This window comes from Plectropomus leopardus, chromosome 5, assembly GCF_008729295.1.
Source record: "Plectropomus leopardus isolate mb chromosome 5, YSFRI_Pleo_2.0, whole genome shotgun sequence".
NCBI lineage: Eukaryota > Metazoa > Chordata > Actinopteri > Perciformes > Serranidae > Plectropomus > Plectropomus leopardus.
The window spans coordinates 31,037,131-31,057,616 of NC_056467.1; the positions used below are offsets into that span (position 1 = coordinate 31,037,131).

The following is a 20,486-nucleotide window of genomic DNA, read 5'->3' on the forward strand; positions in this document are numbered from 1 at the left end:
AGGGGGGCGACCGCCTCTTGTCTTTTACCTGCCCACACAGTAGAAGAAAGGTGTTAAGTCACTTTGAAATATTCATGCAGCAGCAGTTTTCTGTGGGGTTTTACCCTTTAACTCAACTAACAAGATTATCTGTGCCTCCACAGCAGCTTTGCACAGCAGCTTCTGGGAGAAATCTAAAGCACATAGGGACCGCAACTGTGAATGTATTTCAACAACCACTGACATCCTCGGCTCCAGTGAAGCTACTCAACTGAAAAAAAGGGTTGTACTGAGAAAGCTTCAGGCTCCCAGGCTTGAATATATGTTACAGTGTGAGGCTCAGTCAACTTAAGAGGGAAATACAAGCTGTGGGTTTGTTGTACTCCGAGGTGCTCTGTATGCTGACCATGCAGTGGCTACTGCCAATCCACTTAACTTGAGGATGTGGCCATGAAAACTGAAAAAATAAAACTTCAGCCTGAGCACAGAGGCAGGAAAAATGGCTAAAGGAAGTTAAACTCAGCATCATCGTCTGCAGATGATTGATGGTCTTGTTTCCTCCTCAGCCCAGTTGCAAGAGGAATTGCATTGGCATTGTACATTTCTGCAAACCACGGATATGTCACATTTACGTGTATCATATCAAAAAAAAAAAAATCCTGCCAAGGTACAGGCCGCTGTTAAAGACCAACAAACAAGATGTGATTTAGTGAGTCATTGCGGCTTTTAAGATTATTTTCAGGAGGGTCCCCCTTTATTTTGAAAGGAAAGATCTTAGCATGAAAGGGAGAGAGAGGGTATGTCATGCAGCAAGGGGTCGTGGGTTGCAGTCAAATCCACAGCTGCTGCAGCGAGGACACAGACCCTGTACATAAGGCACCAGCTCTACCAGGTGAGCTATTGGACACCCCATCCAGCAGCTTTTTAGGCACCAAACTTGGCGGTCTTGTAGTGATCTGTCACTGTCTTTCCAGTGTGGATGATGCCATGAACAGAAGTTGCTTGGAATCGTGGCCAGTAATTTTGAGCCAAAACATGAAGTTTTAAATGTGGTTACTACATGTTAACCACAGGGTTGTTAAGCTAATAACAAGCAAAAGTCTTTGAAACAACAGCTGAAAACCTATTTATTTAGTCTGATTTTTAATGAATGTAATTCTTCTAATTATTTATTTTTTTTCTTCAATTCTCTCATTTTAACTATTCTTACAGGTCACTGTACTTTTTTAACCTCACTTTTATATTTTGTTTATCACTAAGTGTCTTTTTATTGTCTAATCTTGTGGCCTGTTTGCTTTTGTGTTGCATTTTTATTGTGAAGCACTGGGAGTGGTATCCCTTTGTGAAAAGTGCTCTAAAAATAAAGAGTATGAACATTATGTACACACAAAACTAGCCATACCAAAAAAAAAAAAAAAAAAAAATCCAACACAAAAATAAAAAAAGAAATACTTCTACTACTTATAATAACAACAACAACAACAACAACAACAACAACAAGAAATAATAACAATAATAATAATAATCATCATCATCATCATCATCATCATCATCATAGCGACTTAATATAATTATATGTAACATATCCATAGTTTGCAGAAACGTAAATGCCAACATATTTTCTGGCGCCAGTTTTTTCTTCTACTGAATTTATTTTAACTTTCATGATCTGGGATACAGTTCTCTCACTAGTGCAGGTTTCTCAGGAGAGAAGCTTGGAGGGAAATTTGGTGTTTCTCTCCTGTTTATTTCATTTAATATTAATACAGATCCTCCAGAACCTTAATTATTATCATTATCATGTATTTCTATTTGTAATTTGTGTGTTTTATTTCCCTGACTGCAACAGAGTTTGTCTGCTTATTTTTATTTTTGGCTGAATCAAACTGAGATGGATTTTGGTTCTTTTACCTCCTACCTCCTTTCTGGAGGAAACGTGTTGTGTTCCAGCCTCCCATATCTCCTTCCTCTACTTGTTTCATAAACTCTCATATTGCAAATCTTGTAAAAACATCCTGTCTTAGCACTTCACTTGTTGTCAGGCTGTCGTGACCTCTGACACTAAGCAGCTACAAATTTCCATTGCAGGTTGAGAGGTAAATCCTTAAAAGAACTGGCCTATAATTATTCCTTTTATGTTTTTTTATTAAGTCACTCATTAAAATTCATTTTTTGATAAGCATTTATCTCGTCTTCTTTTTAATCCTTGTGACACACAGCGGCTCCATCAGTTTCTGTGTGGAAATAAATGAAAACACACCCGCAGTAATAAGCTCCACACTTTGCTCACAATAAACACACACACATTCAACAGCCAACACCAAACATGAAGCTAGAGTGATTAAGTGTATGTAATTTTAAAGAAGGCACAACTATAATGAAGTATAATAATATCAGTAATGCAGTGAATTTAGACATATTGGATTCGAGCACAGTAACATCTTCAGTGAAGTCAATTATTGTGCAGAGAAACAAACAGTAACATCTGCTGACACTCATTTCAGTCATCAAACTGCAATCCCATAAAGGAAGCGCTCCACAGTGTAAGTGTCGTCTGAATATGAGCTGAAGTGCAACGTGTCATTAATGTGTGGAGGGCTGATGGTAAAAGAGACTGAGAAAACAAAAATAAAACACGTACCATCTCCTTCTCATTGAATACTAATTTTGCAGTTTGTCATGTTGATCGTCTTGTCATTATTCTTTTTTTAGGGCCTCAAATCTTTCATATTAACATGTCATGTTCTCACTTCTGTGGTACCGCTCTCACTAAAGAACAGTGACAGTAGCATGGTTGGTTTATGTGTTTGCATGAGCAGAAGGTGGTCTGTGTGGACTTACGGCTGGATCTCTGGTCTGGCTGAAAACATGGCTGTCCTCTTGGTCTCTGTCAGAGTCTGAAACAGACAATAAAACAGGTTATTCTGTTTTTTGCATATTATAATTTGGAGGTTATCTAGTTCAATTAAGTGGAGACTGCAATGAAGTGCATTCATTCTGAGGTTTTTCATCATATTGAATGCGAGAGTCTTGACTATCACCATGAAAAATAGGAATGAAAAGCTAATTCCTGAACTGGCTGAATGAATTAAATGACTGTGCTGTAGATAAAAAGCACATAAAATGAATTCAGTTAAACTTAAACTGCACAATTACCCCAAACAGTTTTAAACAAGACAAAATCAGACATTAAAAAAGGAATAGTTGATTTTCCACTCCAACTTTTTCCATGACTGAAAGGCGACAGGGACTGTGTTCAAGGTGCACACAGACTCATTTGCTGCATTAGCTTAGTTTTTTTCTCATAAAACATGACTGATGTACTTCTAAAACTGATTTAAAATGTAATTGATACTTTGCATTTCTGATTGACATTTTACTCTGGTGTCAGTTTGAAATCCTTAGCTCTCCAGCATGCTTGCACGATACGAGCATACGTTTCACTGCTGACATGCCAGCCATAGGAAATATAGAAAGGGAACACATTTTCCAAATAGAGCACCCTAACCACACCGTCTCCAGCACCACTGCCACCGCCCACTAATCCTTAGCTCGAATACCAACCAGAAAATTTAATAAGCTCCTGACCACCCAGCTGGCAACCAACGTTATTAGACATTGATAGTTAGTTTAATTTATGTTGCGATGTTTGGTGACCATGCCTGAGGGAGCCACTTCCTACCTTTGAACATCCTACTGAGCATTATTGAGTTAATTACTACAGAATGTTATAAATACAGCACCATGAAAAACCTGCCAAGTGAGGGCTGCCCACAATTCATTTTTCATTATTTTATTTTTCAGAATTACCTTTTTTTATCATTTCACCAATTTTGACTATTCTGTGTTTGTCCATTACAAAAAAAATCCCAACAAAAATCAATTTAAATTACAGGTTGTAATGCAACAAAATAGGAAAGAAATGGCAAGATGGGTGAACACTTTTGCAAGGCACTGTAAGTTAGTAAGTAAACAGTTTTACTTAATCCAATTTAAGGGTCAACCACAAAGGTTTGCATTGGCTACATCTGGACCTTGAGCCAGGGTCGTCTGTATGCTTTGACCACCCCCTAAGAGATACACTGTATCCACACACTTTCTAAACTTATATCAGGCAAAATTAAAAGTGGAAAGTTTAATTTGTTTTAAATTGTTTCCAGTAAACATTTAATACCTGCAGTCTATATGCAGGATGACACCAGTCACCAGCGACATGCCATTGAAACAGGACTGTATCATATTACAGCAAATTAGCTCCAGTAGCATTCTTAAGAAGCTGTAGCATCATGTGTTCTTGATGGGTTCATGGAGTTTTAACCTCTGTATAGTGACACGGCGGTCAGTGTGAAGCCTCTGGGACAGCGCTCTTGAGATTCTTTCCGTGGTCGTTGTCATGCCTTTGCACCGGCTACCCGAGCCTAAACCATCCAAGCTATCTAAATGCTCCAATCAGACACTTTAAGGAAATCGACGGTACTACTCAAACTGCACAATTCATCTATGACAGAAGTGGCATTGTCATAATACCAACAACAAAAAAACAAACAAACTTTAAGAGCACTCTTGCAAAATAATTGAAGGCTTGAGGCTATTTTTTTTTTTTTTAAAAAAAGGTGTTATCCATCAAGTTATGCTTGTTTAAGGTAAATCCAGTTGTCAAAACAAAAAGTGCTCCGAAATAATGAAAAGGAGAGGAAGAGGAAAGCGAAAGAACAGGACTGTTAAAATACAGAGGCTGTTTAGGTCTTGAGAACTGACACCAGTAGAAATATTTCAACATTAAACAGATGAAAACAACAGCAGCAGAATCAACAAGTCCACCACGTCTTGAAACTAAATATGAGTCAGTTGGTTGAAGTGACACAAGGAGGAGACAAACAGTGACTGTTTCACTTAAAGACAGACAGCTAAGACAGATTACCAGAAAGCAACTGCAGAGATGTGGGAGTGAAGTTTCTTACTGTTTTAAAACATACTGTAACCTACAGGAATACTTTGTTCACAAAATGACTGTTTGTATATCAGTTAATGATGCCATGTTACCTTGAATTCATTCATTCAAAACTTTATTTTTCTCATGCCTCCGTAGAAAATGACAAACATATTGATATATTCATTGGGGACCATATTTATTAAAACATCCATTGACAAGCTGTCACACAACTCATGCAGAATAATTCAAATATAATTTATTGTATGCTCTATACTGCAAACACATTGTCAATACAACCTCGCGCTTTTAAACTGAACTAAAAGTGAAACTTATCGCTGTTATTTTCAAAGCCAGACTCATATTTTTTTTTTTTTTTAACAAAAATCCATGTGTTTTGGAAGAACTAACCATAACTGGATAAATGAGACTTGGATTACACTGCACGAGTTAAATGAATGTTTGGTAACACTTTCTATGAAGCCCATGGTCTATAATGCAGAGACTATGAGTGCTTATAACTATGATTATACAGCACTATAGAGGCATTAAAACATATCATGTCTGTTCATAATGGGTTTTAATGCATTATAGACATGGGCTTCATAGACAGTGTTACTGAATATTTTGAGATAGTTTTACTCTTGTTAAACCCAATCAATCAATGAATCAATATGTTTGCTGTTTTCCATAAAGGCATGTGATAAAAAAAACAGGTTTTCTTCATGAATTCAAGGTATCGCAGCATGACCTTCAAATAGTTATTTTGTGAGTGAAGTGTTCCTTTAATAAAAATAATAATGTCAAACTTATACAGGGGCAGCAGAGATGTAACAGGTGCAGCCAAATACATGAAAGCTGACAAAACTAGAGCAAGACTGCTAACCAAATACCATGGCTGCCCTCCTGATGCTCTGATGTCCACTCAGACATTAAAGCGTGCCAGGCCGGCATCTGTTCAGATACATTTGATATTCATCAGCCAGTCACCTCTAAGAGATGATCAGAGCTACAGAAGTAGAAATGATAGCAGGAACCAAAGTGTTTGTAGCAGCGATGAAAAAACAAACAGGTAAATTTGCTAATTCACATTAGTGGATAAACTCGCATAGTTGTGCTGCATTAAAAAAAACTCATCTGTCGCTCCTCTGATGCGCACAAAAAAAAAGCAACCAAAAATCCTTGTTTTCCGTAGAGGTGTGAAAGAAAAACTATGTTTTCTTCACAAATTCAAGGCAAATTTGCCAGTCACCATTTGTAAACCAGGTTGCCAGAAAAAGTTAAGTTTAAGCCAACCCTAGATTCACTCTCGTTTGGTATTTAACCCGAATATTTCAGTTTTTTTTCTTTTGGATGCCTGCTGCCTATGGTTTGGCACCTGGTTGCTACATTTTTAAAAGGCCAAATCTCACATGAGCCCTGTGAGGGTACACGCCCAGAAAAGTCCCGAGCACAAGTAATAATAAAATAAGAAAAGGTTCGCGCACACACACACACACACACACACACACACACACACTTCTAGAGGTTCAGCAGTGATGATTGAATGGGATTACTTGTATATATACATTTTTTCAGGGAAATCCTGCATCTTTACCCCTTTAAAACCTGAGCTAAGTGGTGTGATTTAAAATATGGGGAAAAGGCAATGAGCCACTTAAAAAATCATGACCGAAGAAAATTGCCTGAAATTACAAAAAAACAAAGAAAAGTAAAAAGAGATATATAAGATATAGATATATAAATACAATGATTGTGAAAATAGTTTTCTGGACCTTTTCTTCATGTTTTTAAAAATAAATGACTTTCTAATTATTCTCCACCCTCTGGTTAAAATGTATCAAGTCATTTTCTTTTTCATTTTCTCACCTTTTACTTATTTCTTCTTTCTTTGTGGGACATTTCTTGCCACGCTGGTCATTGTCTTCTGTCTTTATGCTTTTGAAAGAAATCAGACCAATTTGCTCAGCTTTCAAATGGTTAAAGAACTCATCAATTTAACTGAAGAGTTTGGCCATGTCATTTCTCCCTGTTCTGCATTTCATGTGATCACTTTTATAGCTGCCATAGCTACGTGCAAAGAGAGAAAGCTCATCTGTGTGTTTGAATTTGAGCGTGTATGTGTGTGTTTGGACGTGCAGAGTGCCAGCATGGATGTCGTGCCTGTTTGGGTGGGTTGGAGGTATCTGGTATCCGGCAGGGTCACAGGAACACATAACACACATTCACTGCTGCCCAGCCGTCAGTGTATCAGTCACACAGGCAAGTTTTGGAGAGATAGACTCTTTACACATGAGGTGATTCGCTCTTACAGTAAGTGACAGGAATGGAGTCATCGAAACCCTCCCTAAACCCCCGAGTAAATCACTGACTCTGCCACGCCGAAAGAGGATAATGAGATATAATAACACATATCATAGTGGGCCCCATGTTAAGACTTGATATTTTCTTTTTTGATGTTATTTTAGAGAAATTACTTTACAATAACAACCTACTTTAGGGCACTGAGCACATAGGGAACTGGATGATTTTACTCTACCGACATTTCATTCAAATCAACTTTTTTTTTAATAATAGTAATAATTAAAAATAATTAAGCTTATTTTTTAACACTAACTCTTACACAGTTGAGACATTTTAACCCTCTAAGGTATGGTGTTACGGCTAACATACCCATTTTTGGCCATTTAGACTCACACAATACATCCTCAATTACATAGCAATACTTTAATAAAGAGCAAGGGTCCTAAGGAAAACAATAACACTGTTTATATTATAACATGACTTTCTGGAGGCCATGTTGAGTTGCTTTTTCAGGACCCATCAACTCTTTTGCTGTTGTTTTACAATCTGGAAAAAAAAAGAATTCAAAATAACAGATGAGTGAAGTTTTATGATTCATTCTCAAAGTTCTTTAAAGTTTGCTTAAATATGCTCACACTCATTCAACTCATTCATTCTTCTAACTTTTCCACCATGGTACAATGTTGCCTGAGGGTAACGATCAGACAAACAGACTTATGACAAGAGTCAATTTTTAATGCATTTCCTCTTTCAAATGGCATGACTTTTTTAGTACTGTATACAATTATATTAAAAATTCAAACACTGTCTTTTCTCATTGTGTATAGTGTTGCTGTGCTCAAAAGGGTACCTCCAAAAACATGTTTTTAGAAAATTTCTTAAAATGATATCTACTCAGTCTATTTTAATGATGGAAAACAAACATACACAAAACAAACAAAACAAAAACAAAAAAATAGAGATGCCGTATTGAGATCCAGGCTTTCCAACTTTTTTTTTGTGCTGAGTGTCTGGCATTGTATCCAACACTGCTGTACTAATGGCCTGAAAGTGTCAGTAAGAGTCCAAATGCACAGCCATCACTGCTGTGTTTCATAAACCTACAGCAGACACAACAGTGACAGTAATGTGCAGGATGACACTGTTGTCATCAGTAAATTCTGTCTCTGCAAAAAGCAATCTTGGTAGGTATCAATGTGCTAGTTTTCAGTAAAAAAAAACAAAACATAATTTTCAGTCCTGAACACTGCAGTCAGAATACTGGAGGGAAACATAGTATTCATAATAATAATATGATTATCAGCAAAAGTTTGACTTGTGCACCTGACAACAGCTTTTAACTGCAGCTCTGTGTGACAGACAGACAGACAGCAGCAGGTGGAAGAGGTGGCACTCCCTGGACGGAGGGGAGGCATGGAGGGATGGAAGGAGGAGGAGGAGGAGGAGGAGGAGGTGAAGATTTGAAATGCCTCACAGCCCGGTCTTATTATAGATCACACTCACACATCTGCAGGCCTCAACACGTCTGATGACTGCCCCAATCATCTTGGACCTTCATCTCTCTCATATGTAGGTGAAGATAATTAATAAACAACTGATAAATGTATGGCATGTCTTGGTGATTTAGTGCATAACCAGCAGTGCAAAAGTCAAGAGATGTTAATGAAGAAAATATGAGAACATTTAAGAAATGTGTAAAATGAATCTACCACTGAATCTACCACTGTTTCATCTGCTTTGGGGAAGTATGCAGAAAATGTCCTCCTCAAATATATTCAGACATAATTAGCACAAAGTAAATCTTTTCAACACTATGTGGAACCTATTTAGGGTTTCTGTTGCTTGAAGGTGAATGTAGCACGACTGTGGAGTCAACAGATTATGCAATAGCTGGATTCTGTTTCATTTTTTATCTTAGCAGTCAGTATGTTCAGGTGGCTACAGCCCTCCTCTATGACATATGAAGAGGGAATGAAACTGCAAGTGTGGTCAGACTTTAAAGGTCTGGGAAAGTGCTTTTCTTTACAGATGATCCGATTTAAAGTTCCAGTGTGTAGAAATATTGGCAAATATTGGGAATATATTGGCAGAAATTAAATATAATATCCTAAGTATGTTCTCTTTTCACCTTAAACTTAGAATTGTTGTGTTTTCTTAACCATAGAATGAACTATTTTTATCATTATCTCTTTTTATCGCTCTAGGTAGCGGGTTCTTGTCCGCCATGTTACACCACCATGTTTCTACAGTAGCCCAAAGTGGACAAACTAAATAGATAGGGTAGATTGAGTTTTTGTGTCAGTTACATTAGTTTGAAGCTCCTCCATGATGAGCCAAACAGCGTTGGAAAAATACTGATTTTTTATTTATTCATTTATTTATTTTACATGAAACACACTGCTCCTTTAATACACCTTTGCTTTGACAGCTCTTTCTATAATTTTATATTAATAAGCATATATACTCCAGTCCAAGAATGATCATTTCTGCTGTTGATCACACTAAACCAAAGAGGCCTTGTCTCTGTTCAACTGTTGTAACCATCATCTATCAGGAGGATTACCAACATAGTTGTGCCATAAAAAATGGCTCACAACATGAGGAAAAATATATGAAAGACTAACAAGTAAACAATAATGTGATGTTGTTTGTATTATTGCAGAGGCACACATCGACCCTGCACCAGAGTAACAAAAGAGTTGAAATGACAAAAGCCGCACGCAGGAATACCCAGGAAGCAGAATCAAACTCTGAAAAAGCACAAATAAGTGAAAGCAATGTTCCTGCACAATCCCAGATAAACTAATTACATGTCAAGTTGTTTCCCAGAGATTTTATTCCTAAAATTAAAATGAATAAACATCTCTCCAACTGGTGTAAAAAGTTTGAATTTCTAAAAATGTAATTTGTGCAGAGAACCCCGTTAATAAACAGCTTTAGAGTCTCACTTCTTGCTGCCTTACTGCTCTCACGATGAGCTCTGAATGTGAAGATCAGACAACAAACCAGAAAGCTAAAGAGCTTGTCTGTACCGTCAGCCACTCTGCAGTTTGTCTAACAGGAGCTGGATTAAGTTGTCGTGAGCGGGGTTGATAATGCGGGCAGGTTTGTTGGTGAGGTCATAGAGTGGAAAAGACAGCTTAAACATGGTCTGACAGCACCTTTCAGCCTCACAGCACAGGGGTTGTGCAAAAAGCTTAGTCACAACAAAATGAGTAATGCCCTTTTTACTTTCTGTGTCACATTTAAATGCCATCATTATGTTAGTTTAAAATAAAGTGTCCTTGAAAAGGGAATTTAGATATTTTGAATTTAGACAGTAAGTTTCTTCACGGCTGCAACATTTCATGTTTTCGTTAGAAAGACCAGTCCAGCCATCTGGAGCTCAGTGCCTTGTAAGTGTGTAATGGTAAGCCACTCCCTCATCATTTGCAGAACTGCAAGAGGTCACTTGCCATGAAATTATAATTGTAGTTTAACCCTTTGAAACCTAGGCAAATTGGCTTGATTTCTTTCAAAAACATGGGAAGAAGGCAATGAACAACGAAAGAAAAAATGACCCAAAAATTAGCAAGAAATGAGTCAAACATACAAGAAAACTACCAGAAAATTAGCAAAAAACAAACCCCACAAACAAACAGAAAAAAAACAAGTAAAACAACAACAAATAAAGCAAGGAAATAACCTGAAAAAAAATCTGTAAAAAAAGATAAATAGTTCTCTGAACATTTCCCCAAGGTTTTTCAAAAATAATAACAATTTTCTAAATCTCCAAATTCCTTGCAATTTGTGGAAAATTTCCTACCAAGTTGCCAATTGCTTTTTTCCCATTTTTGAAAGAAATCAAACCAGTTTCTGTCAGTGAATGTGATGGTGTGATGTGAGGCTGAATAGTTTTTGTTGTCCTGCTCTGACTTACAGCAGCAGCCTTGTGAAACTGAGCTTGCTGCTCTAATCCTGCTCAGAGGCTGCTCTAAGCCTACTAGAGATAGACATGTTAATGATGTTATAGTTGGCTCAGTAATGTCAGGACTCCAGCATCAGGTGTCCACTCAAAGAAAACAACCGCCCATCTGCCCTTGAATAAGTTGATAACATTTCCCAGACGTAACACACTGCAGCAGTGATGCAGCACATGAGACAGCTGAGGATGTGAGTTTGTGATTTATTTGTGATGGAGGCATTATCTGCTGAGGCCAGATATTGATAAAAATAGGTTTTCTCCTCACGTACTTACATAAGAGTATACACATGCAAACACACACACACACACACACACACACACAGAGGAAATACCGTAACACTTTTCACAATTGGTGGCAGCCTGAGAACATAACAGAAATCTTATTGGATCTAATTTTAGGACAATCAGAAAACCAGAGGAGGGAAACTGCTTCTATTTCAGACACCAGACTAACTGCCAATACATCAACCAGTAACATCAGGTCTTCATAAACACACTGAAATTCAGAAATTAGCATCGCTTGTTTATTCTGCGAGTGGGAACGCTACAGAGTTTGTGGTAGCAGGCCGTACATGCATGGATTAAACAGCAGTATGTTGCCTTTTTGAAATGCATTTATTGCATTTTTTTCTGCACTTTCCCAAGATTGTATCTGCCTGTGTTTAGTATGGAGGTAGACAGAGCAAAATACATGTGCGTGCATTTCCATTCATGGAGTCACAAACACATACAGAGACTAAAATCACCAAGCAAAGATCGATTGTAAATGTATGGCAATATGTGTTGTCTGTATTAAAAAACCACAATGAGATCATCATCTAATAATCGATGAACTTAAGGCAGTGGTTAGTTAGTTAATAGTGAAAAATGTCCAGAAAACTAAATTCATGATTCTTACAATTATACATAATTTTCTTGTTTTTTTTTTTTTTTTAATTATTTAAAAGGTAGTTTATTTGTAACTTTTTCTTTGCTCACTTTTGGGCCATTCCTTGTTAAACTGCTTTTTGGCTTCTTTCCTTGAATTTGAAAGAAATCAAGCCAGTGGGCTCACATTTTAAAGGGTTAACAATAATCAGGGAAGCAACGGATAAAAAAGGATACACTGTGAATTTGGTGAAATAAAGGTCAGTATGATAGCATCAGCAAACTCTTGTCTATTTATTTTCAGCCTGTTCTCAGTCTCAACTCGTCAAATACTGCCGCTTTGTCAGTGATGTCAGCGTCAGACCAATACAAAGAGGCACCTTTCGTGGCAGTATGATACACACCAGGCAGCGGCACTTTGTAATGGTGCCGACAGCTATTGTAATATAAAGAGATAGAAAGTCTAAATAGGGTGGACATGGGGGAAGCTGGATGGGGCCAAACACTCCCGGACTTTCACCTGGGAACCCGCTGTTCACTCCCTCTGTGAAAATAAACTAAATCAGGATGTTTTTTCTAAACCTAACCAAGTGCTTGTGTTGCACAAGAATATAAACGTGAAAATGAAGTGCTTTGTACAGCAGAAACTGTACGTTCACTGTGAAAACAGAAGTAGATTTTGAAAAGACACAATGCATGTGACAGGCTTAAATTGACAAGCCATTCTGGATCGTCAACAACAGAAGCAGGAGGAAACCTACTGCATGAGATTTAAACACAATGGTCCACTGACAAAGCAGTGGTATTTGATGAGTTGATATGAGAAAATGTTATTTTACCAACTTAAATCAAATTCATTCAACTTTGTTTCCATATTTTTCCTCTGGTCATCCTCGCTCCACCTGCAGTGTCTCTACGCCCTCCCAGGGAGGCCACCTCACAGTTTGACATCCACTGGTTTAGGAGATATGAGCACAAAGATGATTGGACAGATATGATGGCATAAGAATTTGTGAATGAGAGGAACTCAGCATGGAGGCAATAGAGGTGATAGGAAAGTAAAAGAAATTGCAAAAATTCTACACAAAAGGAAAAAAAGGCAAAATGTGACCCTAAAAAAAGCCTGAAAAGTGAGGGGGCACCAAAGAGTCAAAGTGGAAATCAAATATATATATATATACACAGTATTGTGACATTAAGAAAAGACGAAGATGTTTTCAGCGTGTTTGGGAGCTTGCATGAGTAGAGCACAAGAGGGAGACTTCCTCATTTTCTGTCTGTCATTGACTTTTTTCATTTTTAGGAGACAAATGAAGTACCGTCCAATTGTCATCATTACAATGACTCCATGATAATCACCATCCCTCTGCTAAAACAACAGTGCAGAGGACTTCGCCTGAAGGACATGAGGGTTCATTCTAATGGAATTACATACCAAACATGTTGACAGCATGCAGTAAGCTGGAAAAGCAAGCTGGAAAATTCACCAAAATTACACAAGATCTTTTCCCAGTCCACCAGTAGCAGCAGACATTCAGTTAGTTGTTGGCGCAAGTTCTTTCTGCCTCCACCAACATTCTTTTCATTTCATGAAAATGAAAAGAATTTAATCCATATCAACTGTTTTGTATGAGGGACTTTTTATTTGTGATTGCAGTGTTATATATACACACACACAGTGAGGTCTACGTATCATCCAAACTAACCAGAACATGTGTCTGGAGAGACACTCCATTGGTTAAACTTCTAAGATACAGACAAAGGTCAGTTTACTTGTCACGAGAAGTGCAACTCAGCCTGTGAAAATGGCTGTGTAATATCTCAAAATGTTTAGAAAGCCTTACGCGCTCCTAGTGTTGCGTGCTACAAATAAAGCTTGAAAGATGTGGTTATTTGCCAGGCAATTAATTGATTTTGGTTAAGGGCTAAAAAGTCAGGATGTGTCAGCCTGAGCTGCTTCAGTTTTGCCCATTTTTGTTATAAAAATGTCTAGTGTGTTCAACAACTTAATGGAAGTGCAAACAAACTCTTTTCGTTTTCACAGATTAATTATAAGTGATGAAGGCAATTGAATAACAAAAAAAAAGACTTCTATCACTTTGGTTCCTGCTACTAATGTGATGCCACATTTGAACCCATAAAACAAACAGACAACAACAACAAAATGTATTTGAGATATACAGATGAGTGAATATTGGGTGGCCTGAGGCAGGGTCAGACTGGGAACAACAGAACAGCCCCTTGCTTTGCTGGGAACACTTTGCAGCATCACCCTTGTGTATTTTTTTCCTTTTTGTTTCTGACCTTTTCTTCTCTGCTTTTGCATTTTTTCACTCCTTCATCCATCTAATTTGTATTTCAATCCAACTACTGTTGTTTAAATTGTTTTTTTTTCATTTATTTCCTGCTTTACCTCTGACATTGCATGATGGACTGATCCACTGTAACATGCCTGCCTTACAGTATCGGTATGCTATCAACAGATTTGGACCATCCCAAAATCTAATGTGCCGCAGCAGGCTGGACTCTTTTTTTGCTACTTTTTTTTTTTTTAAGAAAAGTGGTCATGGCCTTGCAGCCTATAAGGTGGCCAGTCCAGCTGGCATTTATCAGAATTGCCCAATGGCCAGTCTGAACCTGGAGAAAATTGCAGGCTATACAGTTATTAGTTACAGAGTATTTACAATTTAAAAAAGTTGGTGGGTTTCCTTTACAGATTTGTGCAAAACTTGAGTGATATTATTAAAATGTCGATAAAACACAGTTACGAGACGACTGCATTTTCATTGATTGATGTTATGCAACTGTCATGTGTCATATTCCTGTCATGATAACATTCCAAGAAGCATCTTGATGGATGTTCAAACATTGGCAGCTTTTTTCTATTGCAGCCACCACAATTTAAATTTGAGGGTTAATGGAAACCCGTCAAGCGATGCCGTGTGTCTGTCTGCCTTTAAAAAAATGGTAAGATAGCTACTACCACATCACCACCACCTCTTATACAGTCACACGTTGTGTAACTTAAAGCAGAAAATATGAGTCAGGAATTGAATGTGAGCACAGTGTAATAATTGGATGGACAAAGTGTGCTGCCCCTCTGCAGCAGGAGAGGGAAGAGAAGGCCCACCAGAGCACTGACGCAGCCATAGCTTTGACTCAGGCTCCGGCCTATTAGCTGAATATTTAGGAAGCGCTGCTGCTGTGAGCCACTTTAGATAAAAGCATCCCTAATGTCCAAACAGTCCAAGATTAGTGAGATAGATCCCAGCATGTCTCCTGGCCATATGAGACATCAGATGGACAAAACAAGGCACACCCGCAGGCATAAGCCTCTGGACAGGAAATGCCTCCATGTAAACAGGAAACAGAGATAAGATACAATTTACACATGGTGGCAGACACCATGCGGTCATCTGAGGATAAATATTTTATAAAAAATATGAACTGTATTTCTCATTTTAAATGAAAAATAAATCAAATATTAACTGAGATGTGTTCTCCAGTCATTTGTTTACATGAGTTTGCTTTCCTGAAAAATCCTCTCAGCTCTCTGTATACACAAAGGGAAGTTTACCCATGTACGTACGTCAACCAGGGTTTCCTCATGAGGTCTTCCTCCCAAACCGCCCAATCAACTCTTGACCCTACTTCCTGGGCTGAAATTAACCCCACCCACAACCGCAACAACCACCACCCAAAGTCTGTCGCCAGGAAGCTGCTATCATCCATCATTTCATTTCTGACGTCATTTACTCTCAGCTCATAGGTACATGCTCAATTTATACCCACTGTTTTTTTATTTACTGCACATCTTCCAGCAACACCTTATCTCAAAATAACAGATCATGATTTCTTAGATCATCCACAAAAACAAAATGTCACAAGAGAGACACATCAGACTTTATTTGTGGCATCAGACCTGTGATCCTGTGACAGTCTGTACCAACAGAATTAGAGGAGAGCTCAGTTACTGGCATCCTTTTAAACAAGCTAGAGTAAATAGAGGTTTGCCAGCTGCCATTACTATGATGCAGAGACATCAACAACTTTAACCCTTTGAAACCTGGAGTGACATCACTTTGCTTTCAGACACCTTTTACAATTATTTATACCTTTGAACCCTGAGCAAATTTTGAAAGTGGTATTTCATTTTCTATTTAATTTTTTTCTTTAAAACATATTTTTCTGTTAATATTAATATTAATATTAATATTAATATTAATATCTACTATTTTTCTCTAGTTTCTTCTTTTGCTGCTCATTGCCCACGATTTTGACAGAAATCAAGCCAGTTTGCTCAGGTTTCAAAGCTTTAACTATATGAGCAAACAATGACAGAAAATTCTTCAAAAGCTTCCAAAAAACCCCAAACTAAAAACAAAACCCAAAAATCAAGTGTCAAGCTTTTGTATGTTAAAATTAAGCTGCATGAAAGGTGAAACAATTATGAATCAAAAGATCTTAAAGGGACAATTCACTCCAAATCAAAAAAAAATTCATCCTCTTACTTATAGTGCTATCTCAATGGGCAACATCTCCAGCACTCTGCAACTCATGCTAAAACAATATAGACAGATAAATAGCTCTACTGGTAAGGAAAAAAAATGTGTTTTTGATTTTTGTTTTTGACTGTCCCTTTAAACCAGAATTGCATTTTCGACTTGCCATAGAGGGTTGTTTTTTTTTAATTTTATAATCAATTACAAGACATGTTAAGTGTGACAGCATTGTTTCGGAAAATTTGATAAGTAGCTTTATTATATCCCATTTTGGTACCATCTTGATCACTTAAGACACTGCTCACCTGAGACTGTCTGTCATGTTCACTGGAGTTTCACCATCACTCAGCTGACATTGTGAAAGATTTACCTTAATATCTAAGTCAGTTCTTTCACAAAGGTAAAACAAGTCATCCATGTCGACTCTTTGATACAGATAATTGGCTGAAAGCACTAAAACATCAAAAAACAGTTAATCAGTCAGAATCTGTCCTCCTAAACCAGCAATTTACTTTTGAAGGAGCTAAATGAGAATATATTTTCATAACAAAGGCTAGAAGAATACCTAGCCTGTCTCCAAGAAATGACATTTATATACAACTTATTTTGAAACAGCAAATATGTCAGTCAGTCAGTCAGTCATTTTCTGTAACTGCTTGTCCTCGTAAGGGAGTCGTGGGGGGGCTGGAGCCAATCCCAGCTGTCATTGGGCGAAAGGCGGGGTAGGTCAGGTCTGGACAGGTCGCCAGACTATTGCAGGGCCACAACAAATATGTTTACATGGAAATATAATGCAGAGCAAATTACATTTTCGATTAACATAATGAGGAAATGTTGCTGTAATGTATCTGGCAACATGCAAAAATGTTGATACTTAACTTATCAACAAAATGTTTGCTAAAAACGTATATTGGTTGTATTGTGATATCTTCTCACAATTAATATTATTTTTTATTTAGCTTATTTATCAACATCTAACTTAAAGGAAGATTTTTCCACACTTTAACCAAAGTGTTTTTGTTGCCTAAACCGAAGGCAGGAGTCTGGATGTGAGCACACAGTTCTGGTGTCAAGGTCCTGCACATTATGCTCACCATCCTCTCCGACCATGTCCTTGCAAAGCATGTGTTTCGTTGAGAGAAACGTCTCTGAACATCATCCAGGCAGAGGCAGCCATTACTTTGCAACAACAACATATTTAACCCTTTGGGTCCGCTTTAATATTACACACACTTGTGTTGTTCTGCCCCCCCCAAAAAAAACAAAAAACAAACTATTACACATTATATGATTTTCTTCTTTCATGAAGTTAATTTCTTTTTTTAACCAGCATCAGTCCTAATCATAAATATCATATATTCATTAATTTTCAGAATGCCAACCATTTAAATGTCAGGTTTTTGTCATGGTGTCACTATGTTTATGGATGATAAAAAAAAAAAAAATTAGCACAGTCTGGGATATGTAAATAATTTGTAGCAACATTGATTGAGGCAGTGCATGTAGTGGAAACAGCTTGTGCTCCATATGCCAAATATAGTAAAAATGATGTCGTCAGGTAGAAAATAGTAAAAATGACAAATGCTAAGGCAAATGCCCAAAATGACACCCAGAAATAATAGTCAGTCAGTCAGTCATTTTCTGTAACCGCTTGTCCTCGTAAGGTGGCTGGAGCCAATCCCAGCTGTCATTGGGCAGAAGGCGGGGTACACCCTGGACAGGTCACCAGACTATCGCAGACACATATAGACAGACAACCATACACACTCACAGTCACACCTAAGGGCAATTTAGAGTCATCAATCAACCTGAGCTGCATATCTTTGGACTGTGGGAGTAAGCCGGAGACCCGGAGAGAACCCACACAGACACGGGGAGAACATGCAAACTCCACACAGAAGGGTCCCTGCCCGGACCGAACCCCGTTCCAACCGGGTTTTGAACCAGGGACCCTCTTGCTGTGAGGCAACAGTGCTAACCACGATGCCCCCAGAAAATAATAATAATAATAATAATAATAATAATAATAATAATAATAATAATAATAATAATATAATAATATATATATATATATATATATATATATATATATATATATATATAATTATATGTTTCTTATATAATCTTACAATTATATGTTTATAATTGTATGTGTGATCAAAATTTGCACTTTGAATTGGTTTAAAGGTGCATTTTTTTTGCACTTAACAGTATGAAAGTGACAATTTTGTTTACACAGTGTATTTTAGACTCCAAAATTAAGCAAAAATACATAATCTTGCCGAAATGTATGCCATATGCATGAAGACAGCCAAAATTATTTAAAAAAATGAAGGATGAAAAGTGCATAAAATGTACCAAACAGTCCCTAAGGGTTAAGAAAGCAATTAAGCAAAATACAAATGCAATTTCCAGGAGACAGAAATGAACTAGCTATGTTCTTATTTGAAGCTGCTAAAAAGCAGATTCTACCTTTTTAAGATGAGTTTGATGCTGTTTTAAAACCAGAAAGTTTGATGTAATCCAAGCACTAATTTGCATGGCCCAAAAATTACCCAGTGCATGTATTATGTAACCCAGTGCCACACATGTGTTGATGGTCCTCCATCACAGAAAGGGTGTGTTTTGGCTGCAGCAGTCCCTGTACCCACTTTGGGCCAACTTGCATACCAGGCTGGTGGAACTGGAACTGGGGGGCAAACGGATCCTATGACCATCACGCTGCAGCTGTCGTTGGTGTGTAACATTCAGACAGGGGCTATTTGAAATGACCGCCACCAGCAGCTCTGTCAGCTCTGCATGAGGCCGTTTCGACTTATTTTTGACTTGCACGCTAAACTGTTACAATAAATTAGAGTTAATACGCTTTTCTCTAAATGTTGTGGTACTCCTAATGTATGAGGCCCCACCCATCTGCCACACCTAAAGGTTTAAATAAATGCTATGAATAATTTCCAACTGTTATTTGACCCAGGTCACATTACAAAACACTCTTATAAACTTGGACTCATAGTGACATGCCACACTGCAAATAGTTACCATAAACCTCAGTGAATGCTCGAGTGTTTGTAACCAGCAACTGGCATGTTGGAATAAACACAAGCGGCAGCTGTCTTGCTAAAACTGTCTTTGCATTTAAACAGCACACTATTGTTATGCTCCCTAAAGTCAGCAATGTGGAGTCTACTGGCTGCTACATAAACCATTCTGCGTAGCTCTCCGCTGCTCCTGAGCTGCCAAATGTTGATTTTCTAGGGAAGTCCTAGGGCTGATTATAACTAAATTATACAGACACAGAGTACAGACCCAGAGTCACAAAGGCATGGCCATTGAAGATGCATTTATACCTTCTGCTCCAGACAGAGTTATCAGTCCCCTTCAACCATGACTTCTAACACCTGCTTTCCTTTTGGTTCGGAACAACAACAGAGAGCCTTCAGGTATCAGCAGACTGCACTGTATCATCAGCACAGAGACTTTATTAAACCACATCCATCCAGCTTACCTTATTTCTCAGCCTCAGCGTACGTCCTCCAGTGGTTCAAAGGTGACAAACTTTCACCTGCAGATCTTAAATCTCAGGCTCTCTCTCCCTTTTCTTATCTTCCTGTCACTCGTTCTCTCTCAAATTCACTTCCTGTCGTCCTCAGCTGCGCTCCTTCACTCTGCCTTGTTGTTGTTTTTAATCTTTTTCCCCCTCTCTCTCTTCTCTAAAGCCTTTGCCCCTTGTCACCAGCCAGCCTGTTGCTCCCCTCACTGAAACCTCAGCCTGGCGCGGGCCCATGGCATCTCTAGGAGGGATGCATCCGGCTGCCTGATTGGCCGGAGGGCAGACAGATGTCCCCATATTAGGGCAGCGAGAGGCGGGGCTGCATGACTACGATAAAGGAGGGAGGAGAAGAAGATAACAAAGTTTGTGACACAGTAGATTGTCTGTTTG

The 20,486-nt window shown here is 38.0% G+C and overlaps 1 long non-coding RNA gene across 1 annotated transcript; it reads right to left on the reverse strand.

Moving 5' to 3' along the window:
* On the reverse strand, nucleotides 1-20,232 carry LOC121942799. The gene is made up of 3 exons (XR_006105828.1): nucleotides 20,052-20,232; nucleotides 2,821-2,876; nucleotides 1-28 (listed from the first exon to the last, which is right to left on the reverse strand). It is a non-coding gene; the product is annotated as an uncharacterized LOC121942799 (long non-coding RNA).
* Between the last annotated feature and the right edge of the window lie 254 nt (nucleotides 20,233-20,486).